We start from the raw sequence: 18,229 nt of genomic DNA, 5'->3' as shown, positions 1-18,229 counted from the left end.
TAATTATTTTTAATTTTTTTTTCTAAGATTCTTCATTCATGAGAGACACAAAGAGAGAGAGGCAGAGACATAGGCAGAGGGAGAAGCAGGCTCCCCATGGGGAGCCTGATGTGGGACTCGATCCCGGGACTCCAAGATCATGACCTAGCCAAAGGCAGACAGTCAACCACTGAGTCACCCAGGTGCCCTCATATTCTAATTCTCAACAGGATCCCTCTTAGAATGTGTGTATACACATACCACATATATTATTATAATTCTATTTTATGCAAAAATATGTTATCTATGTCATATATAGAGTGTTCAAATGTTATTTTATGAATGGTAATAGTAGTTGGTAGTTTTGTTTGTTTCATTTCAAAAATAAGTTTGTCAACTTGATGTCAGTCCTTAATATTTTTTAATTATCATTTTATTGTCTCATGAAATCTGAAAGTCTTAAATGAACTAGATAGCCCTTAATTTTCACTCTCACCTTGCTATGAGATGATAATTCACACAGGACCCTAACTATATAAAAAGAGGACAGGAAGACCAACCTCCTGAAACACAACCATTGACTCAAAGACATTATCTCCTGTCTTACTTCTAAAAGTGATTTGAAAATCAATAGCAAGTTTTGAAATCCACTGTATAAAAAAAAAAATAGTAATGTTTAGGATCATTTAGAAGAAATATTAGTTTAATGAATTTTGGCCCCCTGTTTAAAGCAAAAAAATGACCATGTGTTAGATATAACCATATTTCATGCAATGTGTTATCCGAAAGAATGATTTAATAGCTATAGTCCAAGAAGTGTTGAAAACTCTGGTCCGGTTTACAATTCCCAATATAGGAGACATATAAACAGAATGAGAAACCCAAGAATCAAACTGATGACTGTGTTGAGGTCTGGAGAAACTCCATTTTAAGATAGAAAGCCAAGTTTTAACCTTCATTTATGCACATCTGCATGGTTTTCCTTGGGCATTCCTGCACATCAGGCAAGGGGAGGATTTGACTAGTCTCTTTGTCCATCATTTCTTCTCCACTCTCAATCTGAAATAACATTTCAAAGTTGGAAGGGGAAGTTAAGTAATCAACCCTCCTGCAATGAATGATAATGAGGATAATAGCTCATCCTCACATAGTACTTATGTGCTAGGGCAAATTCCATGCACTTCATGAACTCATATGTCATCAGTGAACTCATTTAATACAACCTTACAAAATAAGAACCATTAACTCCATTTTACAGACAAGAAAACTGAGTATAAAAAGGTATAAAGTGAGAATACTCAACTATTAAGTGGTAGAGCTAACAATCAAACCCTGGCCATGTGACTCCAGAGTCCAGTCTCTTAATAACTGTGTTTTACTACCTCTTGAGAGAGGAAAACTTCAAATAGGTAATATTAGTCTCCAAGTGCAAGTGTGAAATGAAATGGAAGTTAGTCCAACAGCTTATTAGTTACCCAAGATCACCAAGAGATCTGAGAATACTTGGCTCTGGGTTAGAGGTTTAGTAATGCCCCTTCATCTATGGGTAGATGTGGGTAATGCAGATACTCTGACCAGGAGTTCACCTTCCTGTTTAAAACCACCAAATGAGAGAAACCACATAAGTTTTTGCATTTAAAAAGAGAGGCACATAATTAACCCCCTCAAAAAATAAATAAATAAATAAATAAATAAATAAATAAATGTTTGTTTGTTTATTTATTTATTTATTTATTTATTTATTTATTTATTTATTTTTGGTGCAGGACTACCCAATAGTGGGTGTCAGAACATTAGGGAAATACAGATTAGGGAAGGTAAACTAATTCAACTTTTCTTAATCGTAAATTTTCACTTTTGTCCAATGTAAAAACTTGTGGGTTTTACTCTTGTTCCATTTATATAATCACATTCCAAACAACTAATGTGGACTTTTGTAAGGGCTTTTTTTTTCACACCTCTCTCCTTTCCTCATCAACCTCTTGTAATCAGCTTGAAACAAGAGTTCTATTTCATTCATTTCTTTTTCTTTCCCATCTGTTTTATATGTTCTGGGGCTTGGCTGTCAGCTGAATCTTGAGCTGGGTAATTAAACGGTTCCTAAGCTCCAACATGTTGTAACGCGTGTCATATTCCTCGGAGCTTCTCTGCCCCAACTTGATAAAATGAGTGATACTGGGACACCATTGTCATACATACCCCCAAACCAGGGTGTGTAACCTTCAACTGCCTGAACTTGTTCAGGTGGAAGCAGGATTGCCAAAGTCCCTAGATATCCTCACTATGATGCTTTTAGTATGAAAGCTACATCTGGAGAGAAGCTCACGAGTGAAAAGTATGGGGCGGGAAGAAGGAAAACTCTCTGAGACAGAAGTCCTTTGGAAAAGCCAAAGGTGACAGTCTAGATAAGTTTGAAACCCACGTAGTAATGGAAGTTGATTTGAACCACTTAACAAACGGTCACAGACAAAATACGCGACTTTGGAGAAAGTCTCTGGCTGTGCCAATCATTCCATGCCTCTCCTCCGAACCCAAGCAGCCCAGAAAACAAAGACGGCATGTCGTATCCTCAGTTCTTTTGTTCCTGATGGTTTTCTTTTTTCTCTTGTGCCCCATCTTCCTTTTTTTGATGCACTGTAAATGAGCCCCTCTTAATTTCTGAAGTGAATTCTCATTGGCTTTAATTAAGGACCTACTTTAGTCAGGACCTTTCTCAACAACCCTCAGATTCTTGATTCGCCATGTCTTGCCAGGGCCCTGCCCTATGATATTTTGCTTGATGCCAAAATCATTCAACTCTTTGTTACTGCACAAGGCAGGACAGACAGCAAAGGGAGACCTCTCCAAGGATCAGCCTACTCTCTGTGATTCAGGGAAGCTTTATGTGACTGGGAAGGGGGGCTAACTTACCCCCAGTTACCCCCCCCTCCCCACACCTTCCGAGGACTCTCCCAGATTCTGCTCACCCTCCATTTTATTCCTGATCTTTTTGTCCCTCCTGACCTTCATTTCTTCTCTTCTCTGTCTTCTCCATTGCCACTTCTGGTGTAGGTTATGGTCAAGAAGCCCTTAATACCTTAGCTACCTTGAGATACACTTCATAACCCAGGAAATAGAAATAACACCTCAAGAGTTTTGTACTTGGATATGATGGTTTTAAAACAAAAAACTTTTGGGGCGCCTGGGTGGCTCAATTGGTTAAGCATCTGTCTTCGGCTCAGGTCATGATCCTGGAGTCCCAGGATCAAGTCCCACATCTAGCTCCCTGCTGGGGAGGCAAGGAGTCTGCTTCTCTCTCTGCCCCTCCCCGGCTCATGTTCACATGCTGTTCCTCTCTCACTCTCTCTCAAATAAATAAATAAATCTTTTAAAAAAAGACTTTTTATTTTAGAATGATCTTAGATTTACGTGAAAGTTCCAAAGTTCGTACAGAGTTCTCATCTACCCTTCATCTTAACATCCCCAGCTTCTAATGTTAAAAATTGACATAAGCATGGGTACATTTGTCAAAACTGGAAAATTAACATTGAGAGCACTATCAACTGTATTTCAGATTTTATTCAGATTTTACCAGTTTTTCCACTGTTGTACTTATTCTATTCCCAAAGGGCATATTGCATTGCTTCGTGATGTTTTTAAATGATGCTGAAAATAGAAAATAAGACCTCTACCTACACTTCTATCACTGTGTGTGTGTGTGTGTGTTTATTTAATAATGCAAATAGAAGCACCACTCGTTCAACACAGAGGTTTTTCTTTCTTGCCTTTTAGATAGACTCTATTGGTGAAGTGGCAGAGGTTATTGTAAGATATTAAATACCCTCAAACCCTTACTTTTCAACTCTGACCATATACCAGTTTCATCTGAAGACTGTTTGTAAAATACACATGCTTGTACCCCTTCTAAGATTTATTGAACAGGAATCTCTAGGGAGTAAGGACAAGAATCTGCTTTTACAACTCCCTCAGTATTGGGCCATCAGGGCCAGAAAAGATTACCTTAGACAATTACATTTCAGAAGCTAAAACAGAGGGGTGCCTGGGTGGCTCAGGGGTTGAGCATCTGCCTTCAGCTCAGGTCCTGATCCCAGGATCCGGGGATCAAGTCCCACATCGGGCTCCCTGAATGGAGTCTGCTTCTCCCTCTGTCTGTGTCTCTGACTCTCTCTCTGTATGTCTCTCATGAATAAATAAATAAAATCTTTAAAAAATAATGAAAATATTTTTTTTTAAAAAAGAAGCTAAAACAGACTCTCTATTTTCTATCCCCTAATTTGGGACATATGTCTTAGTATGAATATACGCATGTAATAATTTGTGATGAGTGTTACATTTTTTTAATAGGTTTCCCTTGCAGAATATTTTTTCCCCTGACAATTTTTCTAAGCCTGTCTTGACTACAGTGGGCTTCATGCCCCTAGATTAATACTGCTCTTAACCTAACTTAAATACAATGTCCTCCATGAACCCGCGCTTTGGAGCCACAAAGATCTTGAGTTCAAGGTCAAGTGCTGCCATTTACGGATTTGACAAAGTTGTATAACTTCTTTGTCATTGTTCTCTATCTATAATAGAGAATAATTATTGTTACTAATAGGAAAGATTGTTGTGAGCATAAAGCATCTAACATAAGGAAGGCTTAGGATACAGTATCATCTATCAAATAGAGGTAATCCTAAAAACCATAATGGGAAATGAGAAGATTTATAAAAATCACAAAATTGGGACTACACAATATTAAGTCCTGTGTTTGTCTTAGTTTCTTATATAGTCAGGATGGCCTCCTACTAAGAATTTCCAACACAACCTCCAATTAAATAGTTCTTTTACGTATAGTGAATGTAGAGGAAATCTGACTTATTTGTATTTGGAGAGAAAGGAGACAGAAACAAAACAAAACAAAACAAAAACCAATCCAAATGCTGAAGTTGTGAAACAAGTATCAGAAGAGTAGAAATTATCAGGATTCTCTATAAAGTTCTGACTTTATAGAAATAAAAAGTTTTGTGGCTGATTTGCTGTTACAGAACTATAAACACCTGCAGACATCTCATTTTATATCCCTTCTACAAGTTATGTTCCCTTTTGAAAATGTATGTGGATTTTTAAAAATCCACTCTGAAAATGATAGTGAATGATATTAACTATTTTATACACCACGCACCCTTGATTTTGTAAAGCCCATTACAAAGTATATTACTTTAAGTTTCATAGATCAGCGTTGTAAAAGGGGGGAGAAACATGTTCGTTGTGGATTAGACGTTCTTAATGAAGAGACTTTCCTATTGTCATAATTTGTTTTATTTTGTTTATGCATTGTTTTTCTTCAAATCACACACACAAAAAAAGTTGAAATGCACAAACACGTTCATCCAAATAATACTGGCCGAATGCTGCAGATGCTAAAACATGAGACAGTTTGCCAAGCTAAGGGGCCCTTGTCATTCCCAACAGATTTTCTCCAACATGTTCTCTTCATCTAGTCCCATAATAAAGAATCAAGCTTGCACATGATACTCTCTCCCCCAGACCATTTGTCAATTAATTCTATTAATCAGCTCCTTCAAAAGAAGCTTCACTGGGAAGGAATCTTTATCTCTTTTGTTCACGAATATATTCTTACTGCATAGACTAGTGCTTGGTACACAGTAGATGTTTAGTAAATATGTGTTAGATGAATAAATGACAAACACCATGTGTTGTAAATACATCATCTCATTTAATGCTTCTAACATCCCTATACTATATATACCATTACTATTTTCATGTTACAGACAATAATATGAGTAGAATTGAAATTACTCAGAGTTGCACAGCTGGTAAATAGATGGCAAGTACTTCCCAGCCTCCATACAAAACAGGGTGGAATGCTGCCTTCCTGTCTGGCATTCTGAGGACATGTGGCTGCTTAGGTTAGGAAAGTTTGGGGTGCTGGGAGAACATAGAAGTCATGGTAAAATTTCATCCTCACCCTGTGAGCCCCATATCCTGATCCCATTGTCTGACCCTGGCTTTTTATCAGTTTTTTTCTCCATCTGTCTCTTATTTTGTTTTTCTCCTCAAAAATATTACTAAGGCTTTCAAATTAAATCTCTAACCATTAAAGGTGAAAATACCCCTGAAATCATTGAGCTATTTTTATGTTCTATTAGCTGAATAGAGATTAACTTTTTTTTTCTCATATAATTCCCCATACACACACTCACACGACTGTGGAGCTTCAGAAAAATCCTGAAATTATCCTGGGTGGGCTGCGTATAAATTTTCACACTGTCAAATTCTCCAAGCAGCTCTTTCTTAATTCGTCATCAGTCTAGAAATCTAAACCAACACGGAAAACTAAGGACCTGAAAGATTTATTTCAACTTTCAAACCTCCTCACTAATGTTCTGGGGCTGTGTCAACATAGGCAGAGAGCAGTAGAGAGCCAAGGGCCTTTGAAAATCCCCTAACTTGGAAGCAGAGGAGAATTTAGAGACTTTTTGCCACACCTCCTCATTTTACACATAGGACAATGGAATCTAAAGCCAACGCTCTCCTGCCTGTTCTTCCAGTAATTCTAATAATAATGGACGATCATGGAAAAAAAAGATTCATATGGATAATAAAGATTTTTTTTTATTTTCAAAGACTGACATCTTTTATTAATTACCATTTTTCTGAATTCACACAGCCACAAAGTAACTCCTGTATAAGTAGACTTTGATAAATGCCATAAAAAATTAAATTCAATAATCATTTAATCAATAATCATTTATTGGGTATCTGTTTATTCTGAAATATTCTATGTCATGGCATAGTTGATCTAAGAGAGTCAATAAATACATAAATATAAAAAGCTAACATAACTAATTGAATTAGCCTGAAGGAAGGAGAATTAAAATTAAAAAGAAAGAAAACATTTAAGCCAGAGGTAAGATGAGCACACAGAAATGTTGCCATAAAAATCTGGAGGAAAGCCTAAAAGTAAATCCAGCTCCCCAGTAAGCAAAGAGAAGAAAACCTTATTATCTCCAACATTCATAGTTGCTATAACACTCAGACCAGTTGTCAAGACACTGCACAGCATTCCATGACAAAAACACCTGAGAGATGTTTCTAGTTTGGAGAATGAGGGTCTAGAATTTGCAATGCACTCTGGTAAACAGAGAATGTAAGCTAAATGCTGTTGTCACTGGACTTAAAATTCAGTTGGAAAAGACATAAAAAACTAAGTATATTATGAATGAGAACAAAATGAGTGTTGAAATAGTGGTTCCAAAATAATGTTGTAAGATCCTGGAAAAAGGAGTCTGAATGACGGGATTTAGAAAGACTTCATGGAGAAAGTGACATATTGACAGGCCTTGAAGGCTGCCCAGATTTGCAAAGAAAAAAGATTAGGGGAAACAGAATAAAAGAATTGGATGGTCAAAGGAACAGACCCTTTTTGCTGATAGATTGTCAAAAAATATAATGTGTGTACTACCATGTGACAATGACTGATTTTTCTCCTCTATTATCTGGAATTGCCCTGGAACATTGACTAATCTGTGTGATATTTATCAAAGCTACACTTAGTAACTCCAGTGATCTTTTAAAATAAAAAGTAAGGTACATTTAAACTGTCTCAGTGCAAAGGAAACATTAATATCTGTATAAGTCTTTGACCTTTTAGTTGGAAAATCTGAACAAAGTGTAATGATAGTTTCACGACAGCTATGGTGTGCGCTGCTGGGTAGGAGTAGAAAATGATCCTTGGATTTTGAGTTTAAAACCTTCATGAAATATGAAACTAACAAAAGGATTAATTTGACCAGTGAGGCAGGAGGGAATGCTTGCCTTTTGGAAATGAAATTACGTCTTTGACCCTGTTGTTCCATTTTTTACTCTCGTAGTGCCCCTTAATAAGATCCAAGAAGAGTTAATGCAATAGCTAACAGGGTAGTCTCAATTTGTTGAAAGGACTAAGCCCATCGTGATCTCTCCTGACTTTTTATTTTCCCAAACTATCTGTAGATATAGTTTGGGAGAGAAGCATTGAAGAAGAACACTGTTAGAACAGAAAGGACTGTCAGCCTGAGTAGATAAAATTAGTAAAAGAATCATTAAGCGTCAGTGCTAAGAGGTACAAAAATAAGTGTTGTAGCTCCATAAGATCTTATTGTTAAGAAAGTTGTATATCAAAAAAGAAGAAAGAAAGAAGAAAGAAAGACAGAAAGAAAGAAAGAAAGAAAGAAAGAAAGAAAGAAAGAAAGAAAGTTGTATATCCATAGATCTGAAGACTATCAAAGCATGAGATTTTAGCCCCAATTTAGGGACAGAATAGCAATTCTTGAAAAGACAGTCTTCCCAATAATATGCACTGAGATGTAAAAGAGATACCCCAGACAATAGTTTATAAACCACATTTTGTGATTCCATTGGAAAAGGTAATGTGGAGTGAGTATGACTCCAAGAACTCCTCTCTGAAGAAGTGTACCCGTAATTCCCCTGGAGATAAAGCAATTGGTACAAGTAACATTTTCCTCCAGGTTAAAATAGGTGTTCCTTTCAAAATGAGCTATCATTCACCAAATGCAAAGGGACTGATCTTTTCTCAGAGGAACTTGGAATATCAAACATTATTTAAAAAAAAAAAAAACAATACTCCCTTTGAATGTAGAAATAATTTAGTCCAAACTTCTGGTTCTACATGAAGGTCAATACATACTTTCATGGCATGCGTGACCATAAGGAGTCAAGAATGCCCTGAATCCCTGCACAGGATTACGCAAGGGACATATATCGTGACACTTTATGTTTGGGGTTCTGTTTGGATGATAATTCAGATAATTTTAGTTCTAGGCATTTTTTTCCTAATCTCCTAAAACGGGGAGGATGTTCATCCATTCATTGTGTCACACTTTTCTGTATGCAACAATTTCATAGAAAAACATGTTTTTATATATGAACATATATTTGAAGAATTTGGGGGGGACTGTTCAAGATCATTGCTTGCTGTGTTGGACTCTGAAAGTGGTCCCTGTGATCCTTGACTTCTGGTGTTCACTTTCTCATGTGATTCCCTCTGACTGAATGGAAGCAGGACTTTTGACTTGTTTCTTGTCAATAGAATGCAACAAGGTTGACCAAGTGTATGTGATTGTGTGTTTGTGATTGCATAATTGTTACATAAGATTATAGTGCATGTCCTGCTGGAGTCCCCCCTTTGCTTGCTGGCTTTGAGGAAATGTTGGGGAATCCTACATGACTAGGAACTGTGGCCACTTTGGGGAAGCCTACATGACTAAGAACTGTGGGTGACCTCAGGAAGAGAGGGCAACCTCCAGCTGAGAGCCAACAAAAAAGTGAATTTTGCCAAAAGTATGAGCTTGGAAGCAGGTCTTTCCTCATTTGAGCCTCCAATGAGACTGTAGTCCAAGCCAACACCTTGATTGTAGCCTTGTAAGACCCTAAGCAAAGGGCCCAGTTAAATTGTATTCAGACTCCTAAATCATAGAAATTGTGGGAATGTTAATGTATATTATTTTAAGTGGCTGTGTTTGTGGTAATTCATTAAATACCAGTAAATAACTAATACACTTACTAAAAATTCAGCAGCTATTATCAGTGGTAGTAAATGGATTTATTTTACAATGATATCCATGAACACTGTGTGGGTAGTGATGATTTATGCTGTTTTATTTATTCATTTGCTTTATTTCATTTGCTCAGATTCTGAGTATTAAAGATATATTCAACTTTCAACATGCTGATCACCTGTACCCTTTTTTCGTGTGCGTGTGTGTGTATGTGTGTGTGTGTGTGTGTGTTTAAATTCAGTCATGGTGCAGGGGATTGTTAAAAATGTTTTTAGTAAACAAAACTTCATATGGGGTAGTCCCTTAGAGGCCAATCCTCAACACTATCACAAAGTTTCTTGGGGCATTTCCTTCTACAATTTCTCCATGCTTTCTGCCTTGGGTTTTAGTTTGTGTAATTAGGGATCAATCATCCACCCATCGAGTCTTTTTGAGGTCTATGATTTGACCATCTCTGTACAGGGCCCTAAAGTGCTCATGCCAAGGAGGGGTAAGACACAGCCCTATCCCTCAAAACCTGGTGGCATTAGACCAAAGGGCAGGTCTAAACTACGGGTATGATGAAATTATAAATCCTGGAGACTGACTTAGTTCTAAGAACCATATTCACTATCCAATTTATTTGAGAAACTTAGAAAAAATCCACATATTAATTTATTTCTCCCTTCCTCTTTCCCTTCTTCCTTCCTCTCCCATGTATTTATTAAATATTCTCATTATTTACATGGTGTAATAGACACTAATATCTTTTAAATATCTTGTCAAATACTCATTTGGTATCTTCTTATAAATATATTAATTCTCAAAAGAATTTAAAAGACTGTGTTGAAATAAAGTAAAGGAAGGTAAAGTCATGTGTCTACATCAGCTGACCAGTGCTAGAGGTAATGAAATAGTTCTAAATTCTAGCAACTATAGATCAAGGCTCCAGATACCATTTCTAAATAGTTTGTGAACACCTGAAGGATATGAATACTTTCCATTACATCCTGCCAGTGTTGCCTATTGGTGGCTGTTTTCCTAAACGCTGTGCTTTTGACCTGCTTGTGGTCTCACATTGTACCTCACTATAGCATAGAGCTTCCAGGTCCACATGGAATAATGATGGCATAGCAACTGCCTTGTGCCTCCCAGAGTCAGAACCCGATGGGCATGATGACTCCGTTGCTGAAATTTCTGTGACTAGGTCACCTGGGAAGGAAGAGGCTTTCTCTAGGTAAAACCATTCTAATTTTTTGAAGTGCAGCTCTAGTAGGAAAAGCAAAAGAGTTCACCTGGTGGGTTCATAATGCTATACAGTCTGTCATGCCAATGGGAAGCAAAAGAAGGAAATCTTCTATCAAGGCATCAAGTAATTCATTGATTTATGAATTTAAGCAGAGAAGCAAAAAACAAATATTTGTCAAGGACCTCTTATCTCTCTTACTCATAATGAAGGTTTTTTTTTAAATTTTATTTATTTGACAAAGAGAGAGCACAAGCAGGAGAGCAGAGGGAGAGGGAGAAGCAGACTCCCCACTGAGCAGGGAGCCTGATACATGGCTTGATCCCAGGACCCTAGCTTCATGACCTGAGCAGAAGGCAGATGCTCAACCAACTGAGCCTCCTAGGTGCCCCTTTAATGAAATTCTTAACAGCAAAATGTGTCTTTTGCATAGGAGCAATACAGTGACAATGGCTTCAGTAGCATGTGAACTCAAAAATTAGGATGTAATTTATATCCTAATCGATATAAATCAAGTGCTTGTTCCTTTACCTCTCATAAATTATTAGCACTTAAAGCTTGTAAAGAAATATAATATTTGTTTTTCATACATGTGTACCCACATACAACAATATGTAAATATTTTATGAATACTCATTTAAACACAAAATTCATAATTATGTGACGAATCTGATCTGCTTTGCATGCCCAGCATATTTAAAGTCATAATATATTTTGTTAAATTCATCTGTTGGTAGCATGCAGTATGGAGTCATGAAGGATCAGAAATAAAAATAAATTATAATAATTGTCTGAGCTGTCAGAAGGGCCATCTAGGCTCTGAGCCGAGAAGCTATGGAATCATGAATTACAGGCAATACAAGCACCATCACTATGGTTTCATCAGTTTACATGTTTAATTTGCCACTCTTCAGTTTTATATCACAGGGACTTATTTCACTTATGTAAAATGAAATAAAAAATAAATAAGATTTTATTTATTCATGAGAGACACAGAGAAAGAGACATATACAGAGGGAGACATATACAGAGGGAGACATATACAGAGGGAGAATCAGGCTCCCCTTGAGGAGTCTGAAATGGGACTCAATCCCCTATGGGGGACCACGCGCTGAGCCAACGGCAGATGCTCAACCACTGAGCCACCCAGATGCCCCTAAATAAGCTATTTAAAATTGGGACATAACCATACCTGATGATGAAACCAAGTTACAGGAACACTCGTGAGGCAAAGGTAGAGAAATACAAAATTTCATCTTCAAAAGGCAGATATTATTTGAAAACGTATTTTAATCAGTGTGATAAAGTTTTTATGTCACCTTGAAATGCCCTTGACTGTTTCTTTGGGTTTACCAATCACCACATGAAGATCCCACTTAACTCTGGTCTTTGGCAGTTAGCTAGAGCTGGCTTGCACCCACCAATTGTACGTGTCTCTTCCTAAAACATGTTCAGGGACATCCCTTTGGCAGCTGGCAATTGGTCATGTTAGGAATGTTTACACCACAGAAATTGGCAAATACTAGGAATCAAACTACAAATGCTACAAATCTGTTTTCTCTTTTTTTTTTTTTTCCTAGTTTCTCGTCAAAGATATTCTAGGCTCTCATCACCACTTAGGGTTTGATTTTCCTTTCACCTCCCATCTGGGCTCCTCAATTAAAGCTAATTACAGGTCTTTGTATTTGAGGATAAGACCAGTTATAGTGAAATATAAAATAGGTCAAATGTGTTCTGGAGCTTCTTTGCCCCTTTTATTTAAACCTTTTCCCTTTCTACCTCTCCTCACTTTTTTAATTTTTCTTTTCAGCCCTGCCTCAGCTCTAGGTCTTCCTAAATCAGAAAAGTTGTCAGAAATTGCATGAATATATTTACCATAGGCTGAAATATTCTTCCTGAAAGTCAGAAAAGTAGAGCAGAGGAGAAAGAAGAGATTTAAGTTTTGTATCAAACCCTGTCTACTTAGGAGTAGCTTCGTCAAGCATTTTCAAACACAATTAACAATAAATTATTTAAGCATAATTTAAGAAATGAAAGTCTGAAGACTTGGGATATGGCCCAATAACAGGGAGATTCACAGATGAAGGGCAGATGCAGAGAGAAGTGACTGGATACTGAATACTAAATACTATGCAAATCCCCAAAGTGGGGTAAATTCTTTTTAGGAGAAAACACTCCTTTTCTACCCCCATAAAATCTCCTAGAAAGCATGTTATTGTGTTTATTGCAAGTCTCTCATTCTTTTGTTAAAATGTGGACAAATGGTCCTTGATTTGCTGGAATTTCACACTGGCGAGGATGAGTCTTATGAATCTTCACACCACTCATGTGTCGACAGCTCAGATGTTTTTACAGACACATCTCCTATACTATGGGCCTTTGGGTGGACTCATCACTAGGTCTGCTCCTAAGGACTGAGGGCCACTTTGGGTTAGGTAATTGGTCAGTGTAATTCTCTTTATGTGTATTCTAGCCTACTTTTATGTTCCTGGGGTCAGAGGAACTTTCTGCAACCAACCTAAGCTCTAGGAGTGTGAGACCATGCCCAGCATGCATTTTCAGAACAGGTTTCATGCACAAAGCATGGCCTCCTTCTAGAAAATTAACTGGGCACAAAAGCAGTACAGGCAATGACCTTATTTAGAGGGCTCCCCCCCATTATTATAAAGTTGGTGGGGTTTTTCTGTTTTTGTTTTTTTTCTTCCCTATCAGCCCACCTTGATGAGTCAACATCAATAAGAAACTTCATCCCTTCATTCAGCAGGTTAGAGCATTGAGTTTTCAAGCTTCTAAAGTTAAACTTCAGTTCTTCCTGGAATGGGGATCAATTGACTGAATACTAGCTAGTAACATCTTTGGTAGGATCTGTCACGTTGTCCAGTATCAGAAAGTAGGAACCTATGGGAATGATATGCAGACAGGTACCTTTCCATTTGAGGTCGGAGCAAGGTGATGACTCAGAGCACACTTAGTTTAGAAGATTGTAGTAAACATGGAGAGGGGTGCAGGGATGTGGGTTCCTGGAGGCATGCAGCTCAGAGAAGGAGTGATGAGCATTTACTGAAGACAGACTCCTACCTCATAAACTAGCCTATAATTCACCCTGCCTCTGTGTCCCAGGGGGTCATGCATAATTGATCAAAATGTCAGTATATCTTTTAGACTGTGGCTCACAGGGTAACTGTTATCTTAGAGATCTGTACCAATGTACCAAAATATTCGTGTTTCCCAATAAAGTAAATCAGTTTCTTTCGTCCAAACTAGAAACACCTATTGGGAGTTTTATCAAATTATTTGGTGGAAGAAAAGGTTGATAAGCACACTACCAATTGAAAGGACTATTTTTTAAAGTTCAGAGGGCTGAAGAGTTGCATTTTGATTGACAAAATAATGGACCTGTTGATAGAGTCCAGAATTAGTTGGCTGAATTTGTGTTCGTTTCTCCATAAATTTGCCAAAATCTGAAGAGAAAATGTATAGAGGCAGAATGATGAACCATTTGATTAAGCATGTTATCAGCCTGGTTGTGGCCAAATTCCACCCTCATATATTCATGCACACATCCTTTGCTATGAGTTGCATATGTGCTTTGTGGTTGTGGGGCAGATTTAGGTTTGTTTTTCTTTCTGTCTTTTCTAGTCCAAAAGCTCATCATTTAAAGTGTTTGGAAGCAATTTAAAAATGCGATGAGATTCCCAACCCCTCCTAACTTTTGGAATACTTGCAGTTATTTTTTCTGGCACAAAAACAATCAGAAAAGAACAAAAATGCCAGCATGTCTTCCAAAGAAAGACATAAAGGTACCGCTTAATTTATTTGTAAACTACCAGGACTTATTTGTTCTTACCTGCTGTGACCAGAAAAATCGTTTAATATTAAAAAAAAAAGTGGAAAGCAGATTTTAACATGGAGGCTGAGTACATAGACTGCAAAAATATTCCTGCACAACTGCAGAGAACTCTTGCTTTTGTTTGATTGGTGCTTAATTAAAGCAAGGTTTGAGAGATTTAAGAATCAGGTGGTGCATTTTAAAAAATACATTTTTAAAAAGCAGCCTCTTGAGATGCAATGTCAATTGATTCGGAATTCTTAAACATTACAGTTTATTCCTAAAAATCGGTAATTATGAGAACATTGTTTTCTTAAGTAGTTCGTGGCAGGTTGGGAACCTGAAATGAGAAAACAAACAAACCTTTAAAGACTGATGTTTTTCAAAGTTACTCACAGAATGATGTTGGATTTGTTGGCTAGGAAACTCGTTTCCATTGGCGGTTTTTCTAATATGTGACAGGTAATCCACGGTTTCTATCCAAAGGGGATCTCCCGTCCACAAAACAGTGCCCATTCCTGATAACTCTGGGAGGGAAAATTAAGCATTGTTCCTCCAGAACTGAGAGGATTTGTGTCTTTGTTTTCTTTTTTACAAATATCCCTTACGGTTGAACACCAAATGCCTGTGATTTGTTTAGATGGCTGGGGGAAAAAAAAAAAAGCCAGGGGGTGAGAGGGTGGTAGGGAGGGGAAGAAAAAGAAAATCAATCCCAAACAGGAAACCTGAATAAAGACCATGACAAGGGTCACTAGATAATCCCTTTGTGCTCCAGTGACTGGAGATCCGCATGGGATCCGAGAGCACCTTGCTGGTTCCTACACTCTCCTGTCTCCATACAGTTATATTCCATGTAGCTCCCAAACTTTCACAGCTGCTGGGACTCGACCCCACTTGCAACTTCCCCTTGTGGCTGACTATCCTCAACCCACCCATGCCTCCTGTGCAGAGTTCTCATTGAAATTAAGAGGTTAAGGTGAATACCGAGTGGCTGGGGGGTTTTCTCTCTAGTGATTCTCGGGGCTCTATTATCGTAGCCTTAAGACCCAAGAGTAGATCTGAGCAAAATATTCTTAGATGTGAAGTGTTCTTCAGCCCTAGACACTCATAATCTTGTCCCCGTGCCGTTGTTTCTTTTCTTCCCACTAACATTTAAAACATCGCTTTGACAGGGTAAGAGAGGGAAAGATTTTTCACCATGCAGCCTGCTACATTTTATTCTGCTCCTTTTTTTTTTTTCCACATTCCACACTAGTCTTTTCCCAGGCACCTGAGTCTTCAGACAGTTTTACCATCTTCCCCATCTTAACCCCAATTTAAACATCTACAGGAAGCCAAACAAAACATGCCCATCTGCTCCAGATGTGTCAAATCAAGTTCTCCTATTTTAATTTTTTTCCAGACAAATCCTCCAGCAAATGTATAAACAGGTTGCTTTTTAGAAGAAGTAAAGATTAATCTTTCTCTGGGAAAAAAAAAATCACGTACATTTTGGAAACTTTGGCCGTTTCTCTTTCCAAAAACACATCGTCTAGATGAAATGCACAGCCTGATCCTGCCGTGTGCCAGAAGGGGAGCGGCAGCTCCGTGCTTTGTTCCCCGTATCGTCTGCTTGATCTGGCTTATCCTCAACTGAGCAGAAAATCTACCCCACAGCCAGATACTTGCCTTTGGTCCCAGTTCGTTTCTGGCCAGTTTGAAGAGTGCATCACACGACATCTGACAAAGCAGCCAGGCTCGTGTGAGGTGATCAGAAGCAGCCCAGGCTCTGTGTTCTTCTGGAGCCTTCTCCCTCTCCAGGGGTTCTGTCCCATGAGATTGCATGATTCAGTTACTTGTTCTGTCGACAATTATTTATTAACTACCTAGCGTGTGTCAAGCACTGCTCCAGGGTCTGGGAATCTAGAGTGAGCAAAATACATGCAAAGTCCCTGCTCTCAAAGCACCTGGTGGCTCAGTGGTTGAGCATCTGCCTTTGGCTCAGGGCGTGATCCCGGGGTCCTGGGATCGAGTCCCACATTGGGCTCCATGCAAGCAGCCTGTTTCTCCCTCTGCCTAGGTCTCTGCCTCTCTGTGTATGTCTCTCATGAATAAATAAATAAAATCTTTTAAAAAAAAATGTCCCCGCTCTCATGGACCTAGAGTCAGACAGTAAGAATATAACATGGCAGGTGGAGATGAGTGCCCTGATTTAAAATAAGGTTGGTTCCATGGGTGGGGGAGTGACCTGGGGAGAACAGGGTTGGGAGCTCAGAGGGGCCTTGGCTACAGCCATCAGGAAAGCCTTCTGAGTGAGGGAATGTTAGGGCAGGTACCTGAAGGAAGTGAGAGAGTGGAAGAGAGGAAGCCTGAGGCTGGATCATGGTTGGCAGCTTCAATGTCTCCAACAGCCCCAAAATAGCTATGGAAGAGGGAAAAAGGGAGAGAAGGAAGTGCAGGTCAGAGCATGAGGGGTGAGCTTCTCCAAGTTCACTGTTTGTACAAAGCCTCCAAGGACATTGTGAAAGTGCTGACCCTGACTCAGTAAGTCACTCAGTAAGTGACTCAGTAAGTGTGAGGCTCTTCTCACACATTCCCAGGTGACGTCCTGGCCACCGCTGGGCTCCAGACCAGGCTCTGGGTAGCAAGGATGTGGGCCTTCTCGGTCACAGTAACAATTCTGTCTTGAATGGGAGGAAATGGGAAGGCTTGGGAGCTTTTAAGTAAAAGGGGAGGAGGGTCTGACTTTGTCTCAAATAAGTCTCTCTGGCTGCTGTGTGGGAAATGGATTGGGAGGTGGAGGGGTAGTGGTGCAGGATTGGGGGGGTGGAGGGGTAGTGGTGCAGGATTGGGGGGTGGAGGGGTAGTGGTGCAGGTAAGATGCAGCTGGGCTGAGACCTGCTCAGTGGAGCAGCCACAAGCACCAGTCACCTCAGGTGAATGTGGGGATCCGCCCTCCCCTCCAGGCTGAAAAGCACACATCAGGCATCATCAGCCTGTGGCCTTGCAGAATCCTGCAGGCCAAAGGCTCTGTGATGATTGGTCAAAAACCAAGTCTGAGATGCTTGATTCTGGGATCTCATCTGCCTCGTTCCTGAATTTTATTTCTATTCCTGACGTGTGTGTTACTGGTGAATTAAATGTGAAGTCACTGTATCCTGTCATTGTAATGGACATACCCTATTGCAAGGGAGATGTTTTTTCCCATCTCCAAAATAAGCCAGGGTCGCTTATGCTTGCTTGCTTTACAGTGTGACACATTAAACTAAATTAAATAGGGACCCCTATTTAATTTTTTAAACTTTATTTCTGTGTCTTTATATTTAGGGTAAGACATTTTTGACTATAAGCCCATCTCAGGACAAGAAACTTCACTTGGAATAGATAGTGATGTCCAGGCAGTGGTGCCACTGTAACAGGGTAGTCGTGCGCACTTTGAATTCCCTAGAAGAGTTATTTTTCTTAATAATCATTACATATAATTTAAAACATTTATATTTTACGCTTCCCTCTGGCTTTAGAATAGTCCTGAGAAATCTTACAAAATTCATTTAAATTTCCCTACTCTCGTATTTCTTGACTAGAAGTGACTTTGACCCCTGAAGGACATTTGGCAATATTTGTAGACACTTTGATTGCCAGGACTTAGGAAGG

At 38.8% G+C, this 18,229-nt stretch overlaps 1 protein-coding gene across 6 annotated transcripts in view; it reads left to right on the top strand.

The window, feature by feature from the left end:
- NRG1 (neuregulin 1) overlaps positions 1-18,229 on the top strand; it is a 1,080,326-nt gene that overhangs the window by 616,180 nt on the left and 445,917 nt on the right. The gene's annotated exons all lie outside the window — the stretch shown is intronic.

This window comes from Vulpes vulpes, chromosome 7 (assembly GCF_048418805.1).
Source record: "Vulpes vulpes isolate BD-2025 chromosome 7, VulVul3, whole genome shotgun sequence".
Lineage (NCBI taxonomy): Eukaryota > Metazoa > Chordata > Mammalia > Carnivora > Canidae > Vulpes > Vulpes vulpes.
This window is presented reverse-complemented; position numbering and strand designations above follow the sequence as displayed.